The sequence below is a fragment of the Aythya fuligula genome, chromosome 1 (genome assembly GCF_009819795.1).
Source record: "Aythya fuligula isolate bAytFul2 chromosome 1, bAytFul2.pri, whole genome shotgun sequence".
NCBI classification, from domain to species: domain Eukaryota; kingdom Metazoa; phylum Chordata; class Aves; order Anseriformes; family Anatidae; genus Aythya; species Aythya fuligula.
This window is the reverse complement of record NC_045559.1, coordinates 98,491,125-98,508,976: the sequence shown is the minus strand read 5'-3', so window position 1 is coordinate 98,508,976 and position 17,852 is coordinate 98,491,125. Positions and strand designations below refer to the sequence as shown.

The window sequence follows — 17,852 nt, the reverse complement described above, 5'->3', positions numbered from 1 at the left end:
CTTCTAATAAATGCTACCTTCGTCTTTCAGTGATGAGATATTTCTTAGTGCTGTTGATGTCTGATTTATCAAAAGAACCCTCTAGATTACTTTTCATTTCTCTTAAACTTCACTATTAGTTTATGTAGCAGTAGTGACACAAGTAAGAAGGAAGCCTTTGAATGTGGACCATTGAGCCTGTACTGCTGTGTGAGTATTTCTCTATTAAAGACAAACAGAAAAACTAAACTCCCTAACATCTACTTACATTTATTACTACCAAAAAATATATATATTTTACATCCAAGAAATGGTGCTGTATTGTTTGTTGGCTGCATGCACTAGGTGCACTGCCTTAGATGAAGTAATGGCTTCCTTGCTTACCAAACACTGAAATTTCTATCATTTGTGTTTTGCACCCAATTTATTTATGTGATAATTTTTGGAAACATGGCCTTTTATAATGGTAGATTTTCCATCAGTGGTGACTTTGCAGTGGACCCTTATCAAAGACTATTTCAGAATATCCTATGCGTCTTTCACGTAGTGGCATGCCCCTGTTGATCTGATTATTTTGCAACAACTTCATGGCAGTCAGTAAAGTCATTCATTATCAGGAAAGCATTCTGTTACGTGTGGCAGCACATTAGGTATGTTACCAGGTTTAGCTTGAACACTGCTGACCTTTTCTGTTATGAGTACCAGCGTTTTCCTAATTGCATTTCTGCAATTCTGGTGTTAGAACTACAGAAGATAAATGTCAGGTGCTTCCTAGATTTCTGTAACAATGAGAGTAGTGTGACAGAGTATGTGATGGTGTTTAGAGCTTAACAGCTAACTGTGTTTCAGAGTTTATAAGTTTGTTTTAAGCACGGTAGAGACTGACACAATTATTTTATCAATTTAGGCAGTCTTATCCTTTCTTTTGTTCATTGGATTCCTGAATGTCCCCAGTGAAAAATAATCCTCCTAAACCAATTCATTATTATTATTCTCTTTCCCACTCTGTTAGGAAAATCACTTTTTAACATTTCCTGAGATGCATTCTTCCATTTAATAGAGGATATATTTTCTCTTTTTCTTCGTAAATATATCTGGAAGCAGCATGGTTTCCTTACCCTTTCCTCGTGCCTAATGTGTTGACTTAATTTTTTGGACCTGCTCCTTTTGGTACAGCTGATGGTCAAAGCTGACTTTGGTACAGTATAAGTGAGCCTTCTCACCTTGAGTCTTTGGTTCCTAATACAAGCACATGCCAGGTTTAACATTAAGGGGTGGTACGTCTACAAAGAAATAGGAGAGGAGAGGGAAGAATCTGCATGATGAGAGAAGCTCCCTTCACAAGAGATTCTTTGAAGATGCAAGTCAGGGAAGTAAGGTCTAGGAAAAGTAACCTACCAAATCCATATGGAGTTAGTCATAAATGCCCTGAGTGATAGTAGCCATTGTGCTGAATAAGCCTCTGGAAGTCCAACTCCACAGATTTCAAAAAACAGGTGGTGGTGGTTTTTTTTTTCCAGGCAACTCCAGAGCTCAGAGAAGTTAAAGTGTAGGAGAGAAACAATGATAATCATATCCCCAGGCTTAGAGAGATACTATGGCTGATTTAGTTTTGCCAGGCTAGTTTGTTTGAGAAGGCATCAATGGAAGGTATCCTCTGCAGAGGAAATCTGCTTTACAGTTTGTTTGTTTGTTTTAAATCTCTATTTTGATTCCCTCTACATCACTTCTACAGATTTTCTGTCTTCTGTTCATTAAGGTTACAAAAGTTCTATGTGGCTTTTCCTTTATTTCTATTTTTTTACTATTCCTTTTTTTTTTTTTTTTTTTTTTTTTTTCCCCCATAAAATCCCCCTCTCAGTGGGACTCTATCTACTAATTCCCTCAATTCCTGAAGTTATGTTCCTTACTCAGAAGAGATTTAGACAACTCTAGCATGGAGAGAAGCTTGCCTAAAAATGAAAGGTGTAGTTTATCATAATTAGAGATTAAGGGTAAGGAAACTTTATATACGTATTAATTATGCAAACCAAGAAAAGACTGTTACATGCCTTTAGCTGGATCAACCTTGACAAAATATTATACATAAAAATAATGTGTTTTTTTTTTCCATGTAAACAAATATGAGGTAGTGCTGTTTAGGTGTGAGTTGATGGCAGTGGAAATAAATACTACTATAAGCAAATGAATGACAATGTCTAGCATAGTTGGCATCTGATAACATAAAAAATCTTTTTAGATATGTAGTGTAATTAAAGAAATCAGACTTCAAAGAAAGGGAATGTATTTAAATCAGATAAAAGGTATCGACCATTAAATATGCTCATGCTGCTTTGCTGAATCAATATGACTGCTACTTTCATTTTTCTTAACTTTTATTATTAATAATAAATGTCAAGAAAACACTTCATGAAGCCGGAAGGTGGGCACAAAGTCGGAGTTTATAGGCAGCAGTACAAAAGCAAGACATATAGTTTGCTCAGACATTTGTCTCTTGCAATAACAAAGGCACAAGCTTTAATGCCCGTAGCTGTTGTCATTTCCGTATTCTAATTGGTGAGCTTAGTGCTTTAGAAGTGCACATTCTGGCTAGATATATTACATCCTTCCTTTGGTAATGTCCTGCAGGCAATTTTCAGTCTCTTTCAATTTATTAAGAATTTTTGTATACCTTTGTTCAAATACTAGTCATTAATCATCAGTAAACAGAGCTAACTCTCAAACTTGTGATGCTCAACCTAAAAGCAGGTTGTACTTGCAAAGCTTAGGTAATAACTGCGTTGATTTAGCTGGAGTTGAGAAAGGATGTGGTCCATCACAGTGAAACTGAAGGCACAGCTACTATGTATGTAACTGTAGTTAATGATCTCTGGAGGTCACCGCTGAAGACATAGTTCAATTATCATATTGAGTAGGTAACAGAAGTCCATGGCATTAGGAGAACTTCCTACTGGAAGGAGCAGCATTTGATAGTTTTAGAGACCTACTTGAAATGAAGTAATTGGGTGAAATATCCTGATTTGCTAATTTTAAGCCATGTATTCAATTAATAGAAATACTCTAAGCTATAATACATCATGTATCAATTATCCATCCAAGAAATATTGTAATTGACATGAATAGGCTTCTGTGGATGTTCATAGGCAGTCCTTACTTGCAAATTATACATAAAGAGATTGAGCCAAAACTCGATATGTCTGGAGAATAGAAAGTGGCATAACATATTCCCTTGACTTCATCCTCTCAAATATTTTTTTCTTAGACAAGATATTTCTTTGCAAATAAAGGCAAGTGAATTACTGAATTATATCCTCATTAGTATTTTGAAATGTAATTTCAAACAAGATCTTCTACAATGTGTTGGACCAAAGGTCCCACTGCACCTTTCCTTTGGACTCTGATATATTTATCTTCCATGAATACCCAGTCCTATTTCAAAACATTTATCATCTTGGCTTTCACAATAACCTGTGGCAACAAGTTTTGAATTGAATTATGTGCTTTGAGGGAAAAGTGTTTACTTTTGTTTGTTTAAACCCTTCTGGTTGAGTTCTTCATTTCTTAGCTTTCCAATCTACTTGGCCTCTTTTGCTGTTGGTGCTGTAAAGTATTGAAGTATTGAAAATCTCGCTGGGATGGCTGTTCATGTTTGCATTGATGGCATTCCTTCATTCTTCTTACCATCACCTCCATATTTTCTTTCAGTTCCCAGTATGTCTCCTATTGTTTCCCATCTAGACCAGTGGCTTAGATCTTTTTCTAAGTCCCACAGCCATTCTTATCACTGTAATGCTCTCATTTCCACTTTTATTTTGCCATTTCCAGTTGGATCACTGTCTTGCGGTTAAAATCACTTTCATTTTCATGTGGCTTCCCTTCTCTAGTTTCTCAAGAATTTTCACCTTGCTGTCAGTGTCTCACTAATTATGATCTTAGCCTCTTTGCGTTTCTTGGATTCCTGTCCTTTATATCCAGACTCTCCCTTCACAGTCTCTTTCTTATCGTTTTCTTCATTTTCTTTCTGGTAGTAAATCTGTTTGATCTTTCCACGTCTAGAACAAGTCTATGCCAAATTTACACCAGACATCTAAGTTTTTTACCTCCACTTCCATATATATACCAATTCCTACCTCCACATACATTTATTACAAAAATTCACCTTCTGAGGCCACCTGTAATTCCAGTACCATGCACTTTTTCTTTTACACAAGTTTATTTTTAAATTAGTAGAAACTCTGTGGAATCCAAAACACATCTGAAATCGAAAAAATCCATTACCTCTATCTGCTCTAAGCTATCCCTGTCTGTTCATTTGTCTACTATAAAATTTTTACTACATTTAATTTCTGCCTTGAAGTTCTCATAGGAGCCCCTCACCTTCCTTTATTTCTGTAACTCACTTGTGCACATCTCTCACTCTATGAAAGTAAACACCGAGTCAAACAGTAATTTGAAGAAAGTGGAAATGGAGGTTATGAATGAAAATGGAGGTTATCAGATGGGCAATAGAGCTCCTAGCTTGCAAAAAAATTTCAGTGAAGACCTTTGATAAAACTTGTAGACTGTTTTTGGACACCTTTTCCTAACATCCCTCCAAAAACAGAAAAATTATTCACTGCAAGGCAGGGAGAAGCGGCAAGGAAAGAAAGGAATGAGAGACCTTATATGGAGGTCTTGTATAGAGCAGCAGACTCGGCAGTAATCTAGTTGCCCTCCATTTTGGTGTTAAGATCCCAGATATTGGTAGATGATAGCCCAGGTAACTGGACAGTTTCTGAAGTTGCCTCCTTTATAGTTCCTGAGATGAAACATCTCACTCACATATGTGTCTCAGAGAAGAGAATTTCCTTGACTGTGGGAAAATCCTACCCTTTGACCGAACAAAGCTTCTGAAAAGAGAATTGAGCAGACCTGTGATGTAATGGAACAATAAAGCAATAATAGAGGGTGTTTTTACAAGAGAAAAAAAAAAAAAAAAAAAAAAAAAAAAAAAAAAAAACACTTTGCTTCCACAGCAATCGAGGCTTATCAAGAATACGAGGCTCAGAAGACCACTCAGAACTTAATTTGAAATTCTGTGCATGTGATTATCTATACTGCTTGGTTTTGAGATTTTTTTTTTCTGTGTTTGAATTAAAAGAAAGAGGGTCCCTCAGTTCTGAGTCATTAAAACAGAGGTGAAAATAACAGTCTCTCCTACTTTCATCTTTTAAAAAATAAAGTATAAAAATGTAAAGGAAACGACTCATTGACAGAGGAATCTGAGCTTTCAGCTGAAAAATAAATAAAAAAAATGCTCTTGAAGACTTGTCATCATAACCCCAAACTGAGTCTCCTTTACCCCAAAGTTTTTTGTTTGTTTGTTTTAGTTTTTATTTTACTTTTCCATGTTTTTTTGTGTAGAAGCCGAGGTATGTAGGAGTTAGGTTGCACAGTCCTGAGAAAGTAGCTCAATAAACCCTTTATTAAAGGTTTAAACACAGTAAATGGTATTCACATGATATTCTGCAAAGTATAGCCCTTCAAATTGTGTTTAATTATTTTGATTTTGTATACACATCAACTTTGTGTAGTGACATCAAGGTATTAAGTCACTTTCATAGTGTTAAAGTTAACTTCTTCTGAAGACTTTTAGCTGCACTAAAACAGGTGGCCCAAACCTAAAAGAACAGTTTTGTTGGAATCCTGCATAATCAGATGAATTAAGAAAACATTGTGTAATATAGGTTTTATTATTGGACTAAAGAAATATAATGCTTATTTATGTTTCCAGGTATGAGAATTCTGTCAAGAAACTTACGGTGGAATTGTTGGCTTAATTTTATGGATGAATTGGCCAGCTATTATCCCTGAACACTTGCAAGGCAGCTACTTTGAAATTGCTTTTTGTTGATAAATACTTGCACAGTAGGGTCTATAGTTGAGCTGTATGAACTGATATTTCTTCATTTATGGTGACTTTAGAAAAGTAAGATGCTTTCTTTTATTTCTTTCAGATAAGCTCAAAATTATTTTGTAAAGGTCAAGAAAATAACATTCTAAACCACAGAAATGCTTTAGCAGAATGTTTTACATTTAAGTACTGTTTTGGATGAAAGAAAGGTTTAAAATAAAGTGATTTTTTTTTTTTTTTAGATAACATTATTATTATTATTTTTTTTTTTTTTAATGGAGTACTTGCTGGAATTACTGAATCCAGGGTCTTTCAGTTGACTTAAATTTGAATTTGTCCTGCTTTTACTTCCCTCTCCCCCCCAGTCCCCAGCAGCAGATGCTGTCTTGAGTGCCAATTTTTAACTACCTATTCCAACACATCTCATTATAGCTCATTCCTATTTAAATATGTTAGAAATGTACTTATTCTAAAAACCTGTAGCTTTGGATCATGTCACACAATAAGTGAAGAAATTCAATTTTCTATGTTCATGTGTAATTGGCTAATGAGATAGTTCTTGATTTGGGCTCCCTATGTGATTTCTGAAAAGGAAAAGATTGCATACTAGGTTTGATTTATAATGAGGTTTTCTGTCCATACACAGTAATTGCATAAAATTAATATTTTGGATGCTTGTATACAGGTAGATCACCTACAGTAAAGTACTTTTTGAGTAACTTATACTAGATATAGTGTTGTTGCTCTTTGGAACATAACTCTTAAATGATCTTCAGTGAGCTGTACTTCTCAAATAATACTGTTGAGTTTATTATCGCTCTGATTTGCTTTAGTAGCACAGCTTGCTCTCTAATTTTTCTGGATTTCAAGCTTTGCTATTGCTTACCTCTTACATTCTTGAACTTTATTTCAATCATGCCTTTTTGGGTGAGGGGTCAGAGTGCAAAATTACCTTGTCTATGAATATCACATGCAGTCTTCATGAAGAAAATAAGGCTGTTAACACAATGATTTCACTAGTGACTGATGACAAAGTTAGTCAAACAGTTGTTAATGATTTTCTGTTTCCATGAAGACCATTTATTATTCAAACACACACACACAAAACCATAATGAAATTATTAAAGTAACTTAGTAATTTTTCTAAATTGCAATCTTTCCAGCACCATTAGGAGCTACTTTGAATGCAAGTGAGGGTCTCCTGTCTCTGTCATTCTGATATGGTGCTTCTATAATTTACCTTTCTTTTGAGAATAGGTTGCTCATCTTTTCACTCAATTCAGGAAAGGAAAATGATATGCTGTGCAGTGATTATACTTAGAATGTCAATTGGTGATGGTCGTCTGGTGATACATTAGTACCATGTGTTGCTCCAACTGAGATTACGAAGTTTGGGAAAGTAGCACAAGTCATTGGTTCTGAGCAAATAGAGATAGTTTGGAGACAGATATAATTGCTTTAGGGAGATTGCACACAGCATCCTGAGTCTTTAGCTTACCCCTGAGTGTGGGGAAGCCTCTGTAAAAATGTTGCATCTTTGTTAGAGATCTATGAGAAGTTTGGTATCTAAGGTCTTTGATCAAGGATAGAGTGTCAGAGAGAATTAAATACTTTTGAATATGCTTATCTCTAACCATCTCTAATATCCTTAATTTGGCATTAGTAATTATTTGTTCTGATTATTCTATTTTTGCTATTTGTAATAGAAAAAAATATTGCTTGCAAGTATGAATGTAAATCTATCAAAGTTGATGAAGTTGGTTGGAATACCTGGCGCTGTCTGAGTATCTCCCACTATATCCTGATTTCCTGCAGAAGGCTGTGGTTACCTCACAAGAATAAAGTTTTAATCCCTTTTGAAGAAACTTACCTAGCAAGTGCCTGTGGACAGGTCTCCAAATACCTGATGTCACTGATGGAAATGATGTAAGATGATCTGTTATTTGTGAGAAAAACAGTCCGAACAACTTTCAGTGAAGGTTACTTTTCTTTTGTTAGAAGGACTTGAGATTGAAGTATGAAAGATTTTATTTATTTTTTTTCTGTATCTTTTTTATACTCTAGTCTGCATTTCCTTTACTTTTTCTTCACCTGTATCCATACAACTCATTTAGTCCCCAAATACACCTTTGTTTTTGCTTGGTAACTTCATGCCTGGAGAGGGTATATCTTTCAGTTGAAACTTCTTATTTCTCCTGGCAAGTGAAGAAGAAACCAAACCAAATGAGAGGAGGAGGGATATGAAATCTCCTTCATATCCCTCCACAGGATAAACTCTTTTTTCCTTTAGGTATTGCTGTGGGTCATCGCAGTAGTAGATTGTTTTCGCCCTCTGTGATTTTTTATTTTTATTTTTTAGTATATATTTTCTACAGGTTCTCAAGTCCTTGATTGGTAGGAAGCAGTTGACAAGGTTAATACATGATGATAGTATTCATTTGCTGCTTGATTGAAGAGAGCTCTGGAAGGCTTTCATCATTCACAAGCAGAAACTGAAATCTCTTTGCAATGATTTGTAAATCTGTTTGTTTGAGATAAATTAGCAGATCTGATCAGGCTTCTTTTATAACAAATATTTTGGCATTCTATTGGAATGGTCCTTGTCCTATTTGATGGCTTAGAGAGAAAGCTACCAAATATCTGTCTGCATGAACAAAAGATGGGTAATTGTAATAAAATCGAGTCTTGACTTTATTGCATATGTTCCAGCATTCATAGTAGCATGTTATACAAAGCCATTGTATAACATTGTATATAGACATATATACATATAGACATTGTATATTCCTCAAAGTCATTGAGGAATTCAGCTAGATGAATAGTACTCTTTGGAACAAAAAAATACAGAGCATAAAGATTGACAATTAAAATGATAGGAGTTTGTTCTCTCAGGTAATGCACTATGGTAAAAAGAATGTCAGTATTAAGTTTATTAATCAAAGACGGTGCAAAGAAGTGCAATAAACTGTATTTTTCTTGCAAAGATCCCATTAACTTGTCCAAGCTAATTTTCAATGGGATACAGCTATCCCACTGTGACAAAGCATTTCAGATTAGTGTTAGACCCCTCTGATTTTATTTTGAAATAAAGTCATTCAAATAATGTTCTCTGTTATGCCTTTATTGTAACCTTAAAATTATTGGAGTGAATTTTGAGTTGTTTAAGAAATTTCATTGTTTTGTCCTTTATTCTGTATTTCTCAGAGAAGTTAAAGCAGCAACCATAGTGAAATAGAGATCAGCCTTCTGTTTACCTCCGTTTAGTTTAAGCTCTTTTCTCCCTACTAGGAAAATTTTAGAGAATTCTCCTTGACCTCTTTCTTTTTCCAACTGTAGTTCTGGCTGAACTTTTTGATTTTTTTATTTTTTTTATTATTTTTTTTTTTTTCACAGAAAGAGTCAAGTGTCATTCTGAGAAAACTGTCATCTTTGTTCAAGGCTGCTAGTATCTGAATTTGTATTGTACATTAGCTTTTCTGTATAGGTTTTCAAGGGCCAAATGCTGGTATTTTATTTCATTTAATTTTGAATACTTCTATTTTTATGGCTTGAAGAAACAAGGAAATATGGCTTGTCTGTTTACTTAAAAAATAAAAATAAAAAAATGAACATCACAGCTTTAATGTGATCTTTAAGCAGTGGTGATGGGCCTAAAATACCATATTAATAATGATAGAATACAGTGCTTCTGTGACAAGTCATGCTGGCTTTGTTCTTGTAAGATGGTGGCTTTTGTGGTAACAGTTTGTCTTGAATGCAGTAAAATTGGCACTGCAGGCATAAGGACAATTGCTTTTAAAATACAATTTTAAGAGTTTTTTTTTCTTTGATTTTTTTTTTTTCCCCCATAGAGTATTAAAGTGGGACTCAGGAGATTCATTCTGAACTCCCCTATCATGATCAGAGGTCTGTAAAATATAAGACGTTCCATTTAATACTTCTGTGTTCATTTTCCCAGCAGTGAAATGGAACTGATGCTACCTCCTTTTCACTTATATTTTGTCTCTACTGTCTAAGTAATGATCTTACAGAGGCAGAGATCCATTTTGCATATATGTTCCAGAGTGCATATATGTTTCTTAATCAAGAGTGGTAAAAAAATCAGGACATGTATAGATGCCTTTTTTACAAGTAAAGCTGCTTCATTTGAGGCTGCATTCTCAAACAGTGTTTTAAAACACTTTTTATTAGAACATTAAATCACAAAATTCTTCTTCTTAGCCTTCTCCTTGCTCTGCAAATTTTACGTAAGATCTTTCAGGCAAGTTGCATAAGCTTCACTGATGTGCTCAGTGCAGTATTCGTAACTGCTTCAAATAAAAAGGTGTACAAGATAGAATGGTTACATTCAACAAAATAAAAGGTTTTTATTAATATTACCACCATAAAATGTGAAAGATTTTTTCTTAACTACTGGAAAAATGTAAGGTATCTTTGGGAATGCTTAGGTCTTGCACAGTATATATTTGGAGTAGTCTAAAGTATTGTATTCATATGACTCCAAAATATTGAAGATTAATTTTTCTGTGGAATACCTATCTTGATTTTTCCTTGGAGGTACATTTATGCTAATAATATTATTAAAGTAAAACTTAGAGCACTTGAAAACAAATTCTTTAGTACTAAAGAGTTTGTCCACTTGAGAATTTATATTGTTGTGTTAAGATAATCTTCAATATCTACTCATCAGAATAAATTGTTAACTTGTCAGATTTATCCTTTTATGTTCTCTGTATATCACCTGGTTTTAGCACAAGTAGAAATTAAGAAATACTACATTACAACCTATTCATTTTCTTCAATACAGTAGTTGTAATTCCTATAATCTGCGCCACCCAAACTGCGATGTATTGCGTAGGTATATTGTGAGATATTACATTATGCCACCTTTTATTCTTCTGCTTCACAAAGAGCAAAAATGGTGAGCTTTTCAGATGACTAGAATGGTGATAAGCAATGAGTGGACAATGAAATGAGAGTGTTCCAGCATCATAGGACTTCCTTTGCAAATTTCTTTGTTTCAAGGGAGCAGCAGCTGGACAGCTTTTGCTGATCACAAATTCAGTGTAGTGGTGTGGAGATCAAGATGATCCCTGAAGTAAGCACTCAGGGCTTCCAAGGTCAAACTCTTCATTTTAAAAGTTATCAGTCACTAGCACAACACTTAAATATTCACATTAGATGCTTTCCTGTGAAATACTTGATTCAATGGTCCTATGGTCCCTATGTGCATCTCCACCTACTGTGAGTGCTATGAACTGCTTTGTTCTCCAGGTAAGAAAGCCATATTTGTGGTAACATTTGTGCTATGTGGAAAGGTCATGCTTTGCTAGCCAGATACTGCTGAAAAGTGTTTTTTTTTGGGGGGGTGTTTACTGTAGCTCTCTGAATTTTACTGAGCATTTGTGAGCACTACAAAAAGCATAGAGCCAGCAAATCCCAAATGCTGTTCTGTGTGGTGGAAGAGGTTGAAGAGGAACCGTGGGGGCTGCCCCACTCAGCAAGCTCTGCTCCTCAGAGTCCCTGTGGAAAGTGGTAGAGGTGGTTTTTAAGTATTCCAGTGAAAAGGGTGAGGCCACTTCCTTCCCATGCTTTCTTGTCATGTGTGCAAGAGTCACAGCTTCTTGTTTTCTGGCAGCTCCTACACCTGCCTGTGCCTGATCCAGCTTTACTGGTGGAATATCAGAATTTTCCACACCCTTGCAAGTCTTGCTGTTGCTGTAGCACTCAAAGTGAATGAGATACTCAGTAGAGGAATTGTTTAAGACAATTAAGGACAATTAACTTTTTTTTTTTTTCTTCATAACTCAATGTCAACCTCCTACTGCACTTTGTTTACTCTTATTCATCATACTTTTAATTTTGTCATAACCTCTTCTGGTCAGAGCATGTGTCTGAAAATATGCCATGATATGATATCAGGTCCTCACTTTAAAGGACACACCTCTAAGTAGTTTGGGCGATACCATGCTGCCAACACTGAGTATAAATACTGATGTGTGTTTGGTTCTTTGCAGTTATATTCTTACCTTTCTAAGGATAGAATTTGGACCAGAGATGTGCAAATACTGATATTTTTGCTTGACTCTCTGAAAGCAGAAGAAGGAGGCATTGTCTTTTTTGTAACACTTTGTCCTCCTTTGTTTGCTGCTGAAACCTCTTACTTTCAAAATAGAAAACAAAACAAATACAACAAACAAACAAAAAACTATCAAAGTTTCTATAACAAGTGAGAGAACTCCCAATGACATCAAAACCCTGTTATCTCTTAAGACTTCTTTTTTTTTTTTTCCTCTGTCCTGACTGTGCAGCCAAACTGTGTTAAATAAAACCTTAACAAGTTCCCACAGCTTCCAACATCTGATGTCACCTACAGACCCATGAAACATCTCAGAATTATGATACTCTGTGAATTTATTTTCTATTCTTCCTAAGTTGCTTAAAATTTTAGCCCAGTTGTATATCTTGCATTATGAACTCATCCACCAGGAGTCTCTAATTGTTTTAACTAAGGATCTAGATCTACCTGAGGCTTTTATTAAAAGGTTTTGGATTTTTTTTAATGACATCTGATTTGCTAGCAAAAATGTCAAGCACATAATTGCCATTTCAGAGTTTCATAAATCTGAATCAATTAGTAAAGAGAACCCCTTGACCTCATGTCCATGAGGCTTCATGATCATACAGTCTAAGTGCTAAGGAGCTATTGGCACATGATATTCAAGCTGAATGATCCCTTTGTTCAATTCTGTTTTCTGGGAGCAACGTTAAATGCATCTCCCTTTGAATTTAAAACCTTTCTAAATTATTTAGTACTACATACCACAGACTCTGATTAAATTTTGCACAGAGTAGTGAGATTGTTTCCCAGGTAGGTCATCACTCAGTTCAGTTTACTACTCAGAATTTCTTTCGTTCTCAGTCAAAACATAGCAAGGGCCATCCATCATTATCAGTTTGTCCTTTAATTTTTCTGTCAGCCTTTGTCAAGCTTGAAACAAAGCCTTTACATTTTTATCAACTACAGCCAGTGTTGTCTGAATTGTGCTCAGTCATTTCAGAATATTAGTTGTGTTTTCACCAAACAAGTCAAATATTTTCAATAGGTCAGATCTATCTTTCACGTAAGCCTGTTAAACCAAACAGAACCATTTCTCATTTCTTTGGAAATGGAGAGTAAAAATGCTTAGGGCCAAATCTGCAGTGAGAGTAAATTGTCCAGTCTCCCTACACTTAAATGGATGAATGTCGTCTGCCACAATAAGAAGAATGCAGCATCAGTTCAAGAAAGAAGGAGAGGAAAGCACAAAATTATGGTCGGGCAGTGCTTGCCAGTGTTTTTCAGCTGATCTTGCACAACGCTATTCTGCTACTTGTAAACAGACTAGATATGTGCCTGTTCTAAAGAGCAGCCTCCCAAAAGAGCCAAGCACTACATGCTCCTCTTTTTAGCATCCACAATCAGCCATCAGCTAACCTGCTGTCTGCCTTCACCTTGCCACTGCTAGTGCAGTTTAAAGGCATGCTAACATGCAATAGTGGCCCTTGAAGTATGCAGGTAAAACCTTCCCCGTACTTCTCTATGCATCCACTGTACTGTGACACTACTTCAGGTCTTAAAAGAGAGAGTCCTCCTAGTATTTGCAGCTCTTCTGAAACCCTGCTTGTGCTGCTAGACAGAGGTTAGAAGCCTCTCTCTTTCACTGAAAATCTAGATCAGGTCTTATATATAACCTTAGGGAAATTCATGTAAAGGAGTTTTGACTAAAGTCAGTAAGTCCTCTCTATGTGACATCTAACCCGTTTTCAATTTCCAGAAGCTATTATGGCAACAATCAGTTCTTGGTGAATCACTTGTATTTCAGAGGTAGTAAAGTGATGAAATGAATACCAGGTTAAGCATGTTACTGATTTTTTGGCTAAATATCTTCCACCAGAAGTTCATTTCAGTAGTGAGACTTGAAACCTAACAGTGACAATTATTACTTGACTTCTAGATCTCTAAGTATGGCTTTTCTATGTTTGGTTCCACATCTGCAAAATATGGCTATTTTCTGCTTCACAGGAGGCTAAGGGTTAATACTTTAGTATTATGGAAACAGTGATCAGGTGTATTAATTTAGGTATGACTACCTGAATTAAAAAGTTCTACTTTGCATGGTCTCTTGATCATAATTACCATCAGTAATTAGGGGTGTGGGAGTCATAAACAAAAATTTGGTTTTGGCTGAACGTTTTGTACAACCAGATTCAGAAACTGCAAGGCCAGAAAATAGAATGAAGTATCTCTGCAACATGCATTTATTATGCAGAAACCTGCCAGTCCGCACTATTAAGGTACTTCTTTGCAGAGGGCTCAAGAGGTCAAATCTGTATAACATCTTTGATAACGTTTCTCTCAAAAACTGTTAAAGAGGAAGCTGTGATTAACATGTCTGCCTCGCTAGTAGCCTGATAGGTGTACCCCAAAGTGAAAGCAGTGACAGAAAATCCTACAGAACTAGCAACAGTCAAATTATAATTCCCTCTTCTGGCATGTAAATGAAACAGCATACCCTCTTTAGAATACTGGATGAGATTAATGTGCCTTAAACAGAAGAAGCCTGTGCAGTTGAGTATCAATCAGTTTATATTTGCAATGTGTCTGATTTTGCGAGCTACCAACCCCACTCACCTCCTACATGTCCAATAAATGAGGATAGAATGAGGGGCACTGCATTCTTTATTTTGAAGTCCATGATTTGCATTCTGTCATTAAAAAAAAAAAAAAAAAAATATCAAGACTGGTAGGGTTTTTGCAAGAACCCGTAGATCTTCCTAGAAGAAATGAGGAGCCTTTCTGTCAGGGAAACTCAGTAGGACTGGTGGGCCCAAATATTCAAGTCTTTTGAATGTGGGACTTTGAGTACATTTCAGACTGCTAATCTATATCTAGACTTGGGCTGCCAAAATAGGTTTTAAGGATGAAATATGGTCCAGGAGTTCCAAAACCTGTTGCCTGTAGAGTGGTGTCCTGGTTTCAGTTAGAACAGAATTAATTTTCTTTCTAGTAGCTGGTGGAATGCTGTGTTTTGGCTTAGGATGAGAAGAGTGCTGATAACACCCCAATGTTTTAATTGTTGCAGAGCAGTGCTTATACCAAGCCAAGGACATCTCAGCCTTTTGCTCTGTCCTGCCAACAGGCAGGCTGGGGGTGCAGTAAGAGCTGGGAGGGGACAGACCCAGGACAGGTGACCCAAACTAGCCAAAGGGGTATTCCATACCATCTGACGTCATGCTAAACAATATATAGGGGTGGCTAGCCGGGGGGAGGGGGCCGGACTGCTCGGTTAGGCTGGGCATCGGTCAGCGGGTGGTGAGCAATTGCATTGTGCATCACTTGTTTGTACATATTATTATTATTTTCCTATTATCACCATTGTATTATTATTATTATTATTGTTATTATTACTTTTGTTATTATTATTTTCCTGTCTTATTAAACTGTCTTTATCTCAACTCACGGGCTTCACTTTCCATTTCTCTCCCCCGTCCCAGAGAGGGAGGGGGAGGGTGAGCGAACGGCTGCGTGGTGTTTAGCTGCCGGCCAGGTTAAACCACGACAAGTGGTTAGCTGTTTTGTCACTTCACACATACCTTCCCATAACACACAAACATAGTCAAAGAAGAGATTCTATTATGTAGAGCCAAGGCATCCCCAGAATGCAGAGTAAACTTAGATTTCATTGGCCAATGAAAGGCTCATCAGGATGATTCCTGGTTCTTATCTTGTACTTCAGTTATTGAGAGCAAGTAATGGTAATGCTATGAGCAAAGCAGACCAACTACAGTCATTTGCATGGTGAATTTCTCCTTACTCTAGTAAGAAAGAAACAAAGCCAGTCCTAGTCCTCGCATTTATGTTTCCTTTGAGAACGTGTTTGTCTCTGAGGCTTCTGAAAAGCTGCTGCACTGATGTTTGGCATTACAGTTAGTGACTCTGATAAGGAAACTAATTTCTGCATAAGTTTTCATTGTTCTTGATGTGATCAGAAAAGATGAACCTACGTATCTGTATTAAAACACTTATCTCCTAGTCCTTGTTAATCAGTCTCAGTTTCCTATGTGGGCTTTCTTTTAATATAAGAATTCTTGCTGGAAATACTTCAGTCAGAAGAGAAACCAGAAAACAATGAGCTTCTAAATTCACCAGTGATTCGTTTATGACAGTGTTTTGCACACGGAGTAGACAATGTGCTCTTAGAACAAAAAACACTGTCGTAAAACCATAGCTGTCTTTTCCAGTTGCAGCTGAATTGCCTTTGCATAGTCTTAAGTAAATGACATATTTAAGAAAGGTAACCAAGAGAACCATAAGTCATGTTAATTATTTTTTTATTTACAAGACTTATTTATAAAGCTTTTCTAATAAACAAGGCTTTGCTTTCCTTATGAAGGAGGTAGGGATTTTTTTTTTTCCTGTTAGATTTCATTTTTACCAGATACTTATCTAAAAAGGAGTTTCCCATTATGAGAAATAATTGCATAGATCAGTACATATGGCACGTATCTTTTTAACATTAATGTAATTCTAATGCTTGTTAAACTCAGTGGTGTTAAATTATTGTGGTACTTGCATCCAGATAATGTTTCAGGTTTTTTCCTGATGATTAATGTAGTTATGCTGGCTTTTTTGAAAAGCCTGGTTTAATTTTTCTGGTTTGGGAATATTTTATATTGTAAAACAGATGTAAATGTCAGTGTACAGCAGATGAAAGAGAGATCTCATGCAGATCATGATCTGATGGTTTCCAAAGTGGGAAAACCCACAGGTATAGGTTCTGGAGAGAATAGTGCTGGTGTTCATCAACACCAAAGGAGTACAGGACACAGTAGGTGACTCATAGGTATTTACAGACAAAGAGACTTTTTAAGTGTCAAAGCAATCTGTCATCCATCATGAAAATAAGGCAAACATTTTAATTTGAAGTCTTAAGAGTATAATTATACCATGCTGAACTCAAGGGCCCTGTCTCTAAAATGTCTTCTGTTGAGCCCAATATTGTAAAGAGCTGAGCTGCTTTAGCTTCCATTGATTTTAGTCAGAATTGATGGTACTCAGAGACCAATTGAATTTCCTTCCACAGCAAGAGAAGATAGATCATGGGTCAGATTTTTGCTCCTTTATTGCATTGAATAGCACCCTTCAGAAATGTTTTTACTGAAATCAGTGTGGAATGGCTTACTCATGAACAACTGATGAGAAACTAGTCCTTTCCTTCTAAAGCTGTGGTATAAATAATCTGAAAAACGTCAGATGCTTTTTACTTCCTCACAGAAGTGCTTTTCTGTAGTTCTCTTCAGGGCTTTTGTTTGTTTGTTCTTTAAAACCTGCAATCACCTTATAAGCAAAGTGATACTGGTCTTTATTGCTTCTGGCAGTGTAATCAAAGTATTTTCAATCTGTATATCTGGTTATGTTCTGCTCTGTACTGGAATGTTTTGCAACAGAGATTGTTGGTTCCTCTGCAAGGAAGTGGCAGCTGTAAGCTTGGCATACCTGCACTTGATAAGAAGCTGAAGGGTTTTGTAGCATACTCTTCATCAGGGCTTTGCATCTTTTCTGATTTGTACATTTACTAACAACAATATTATTGGCCTTTCTGATTTTTCAGTTCTAAGGCATATATTAATGATAACCTGTAAGTATTAAGGATGATTGCAAGATGACTTTGCTTGATAATTAGGGTAAAGATTTTGAAATATACTCTGCTCTGGATCTTAGCAGACAACTGTGTCTTAAACGAATGTGTGGGAAGAAGAAAAGCAATCCGGAAAAAGCAGCTCTTATAGTTAGTAGCATTTTCTCCCCTTTTTCCTTCCATTGAGTCTGTCTGAAAGTGGGTGTTTTTAACATACAGCCATTTCTCGTTAACATGTGTGTGTTTATTTTAGCATGATGGTGTTGTTTTTTCATCTCCCACTCTGACACAGCATGTTT

At 36.1% G+C, this 17,852-nt stretch overlaps 1 protein-coding gene across 2 annotated transcripts in view; it reads left to right on the top strand.

Moving 5' to 3' along the window:
* Positions 1 to 17,852, top strand: part of CADM2 (cell adhesion molecule 2) — a 664,105-nt gene that overhangs the window by 601,053 nt on the left and 45,200 nt on the right. The gene's annotated exons all lie outside the window — the stretch shown is intronic.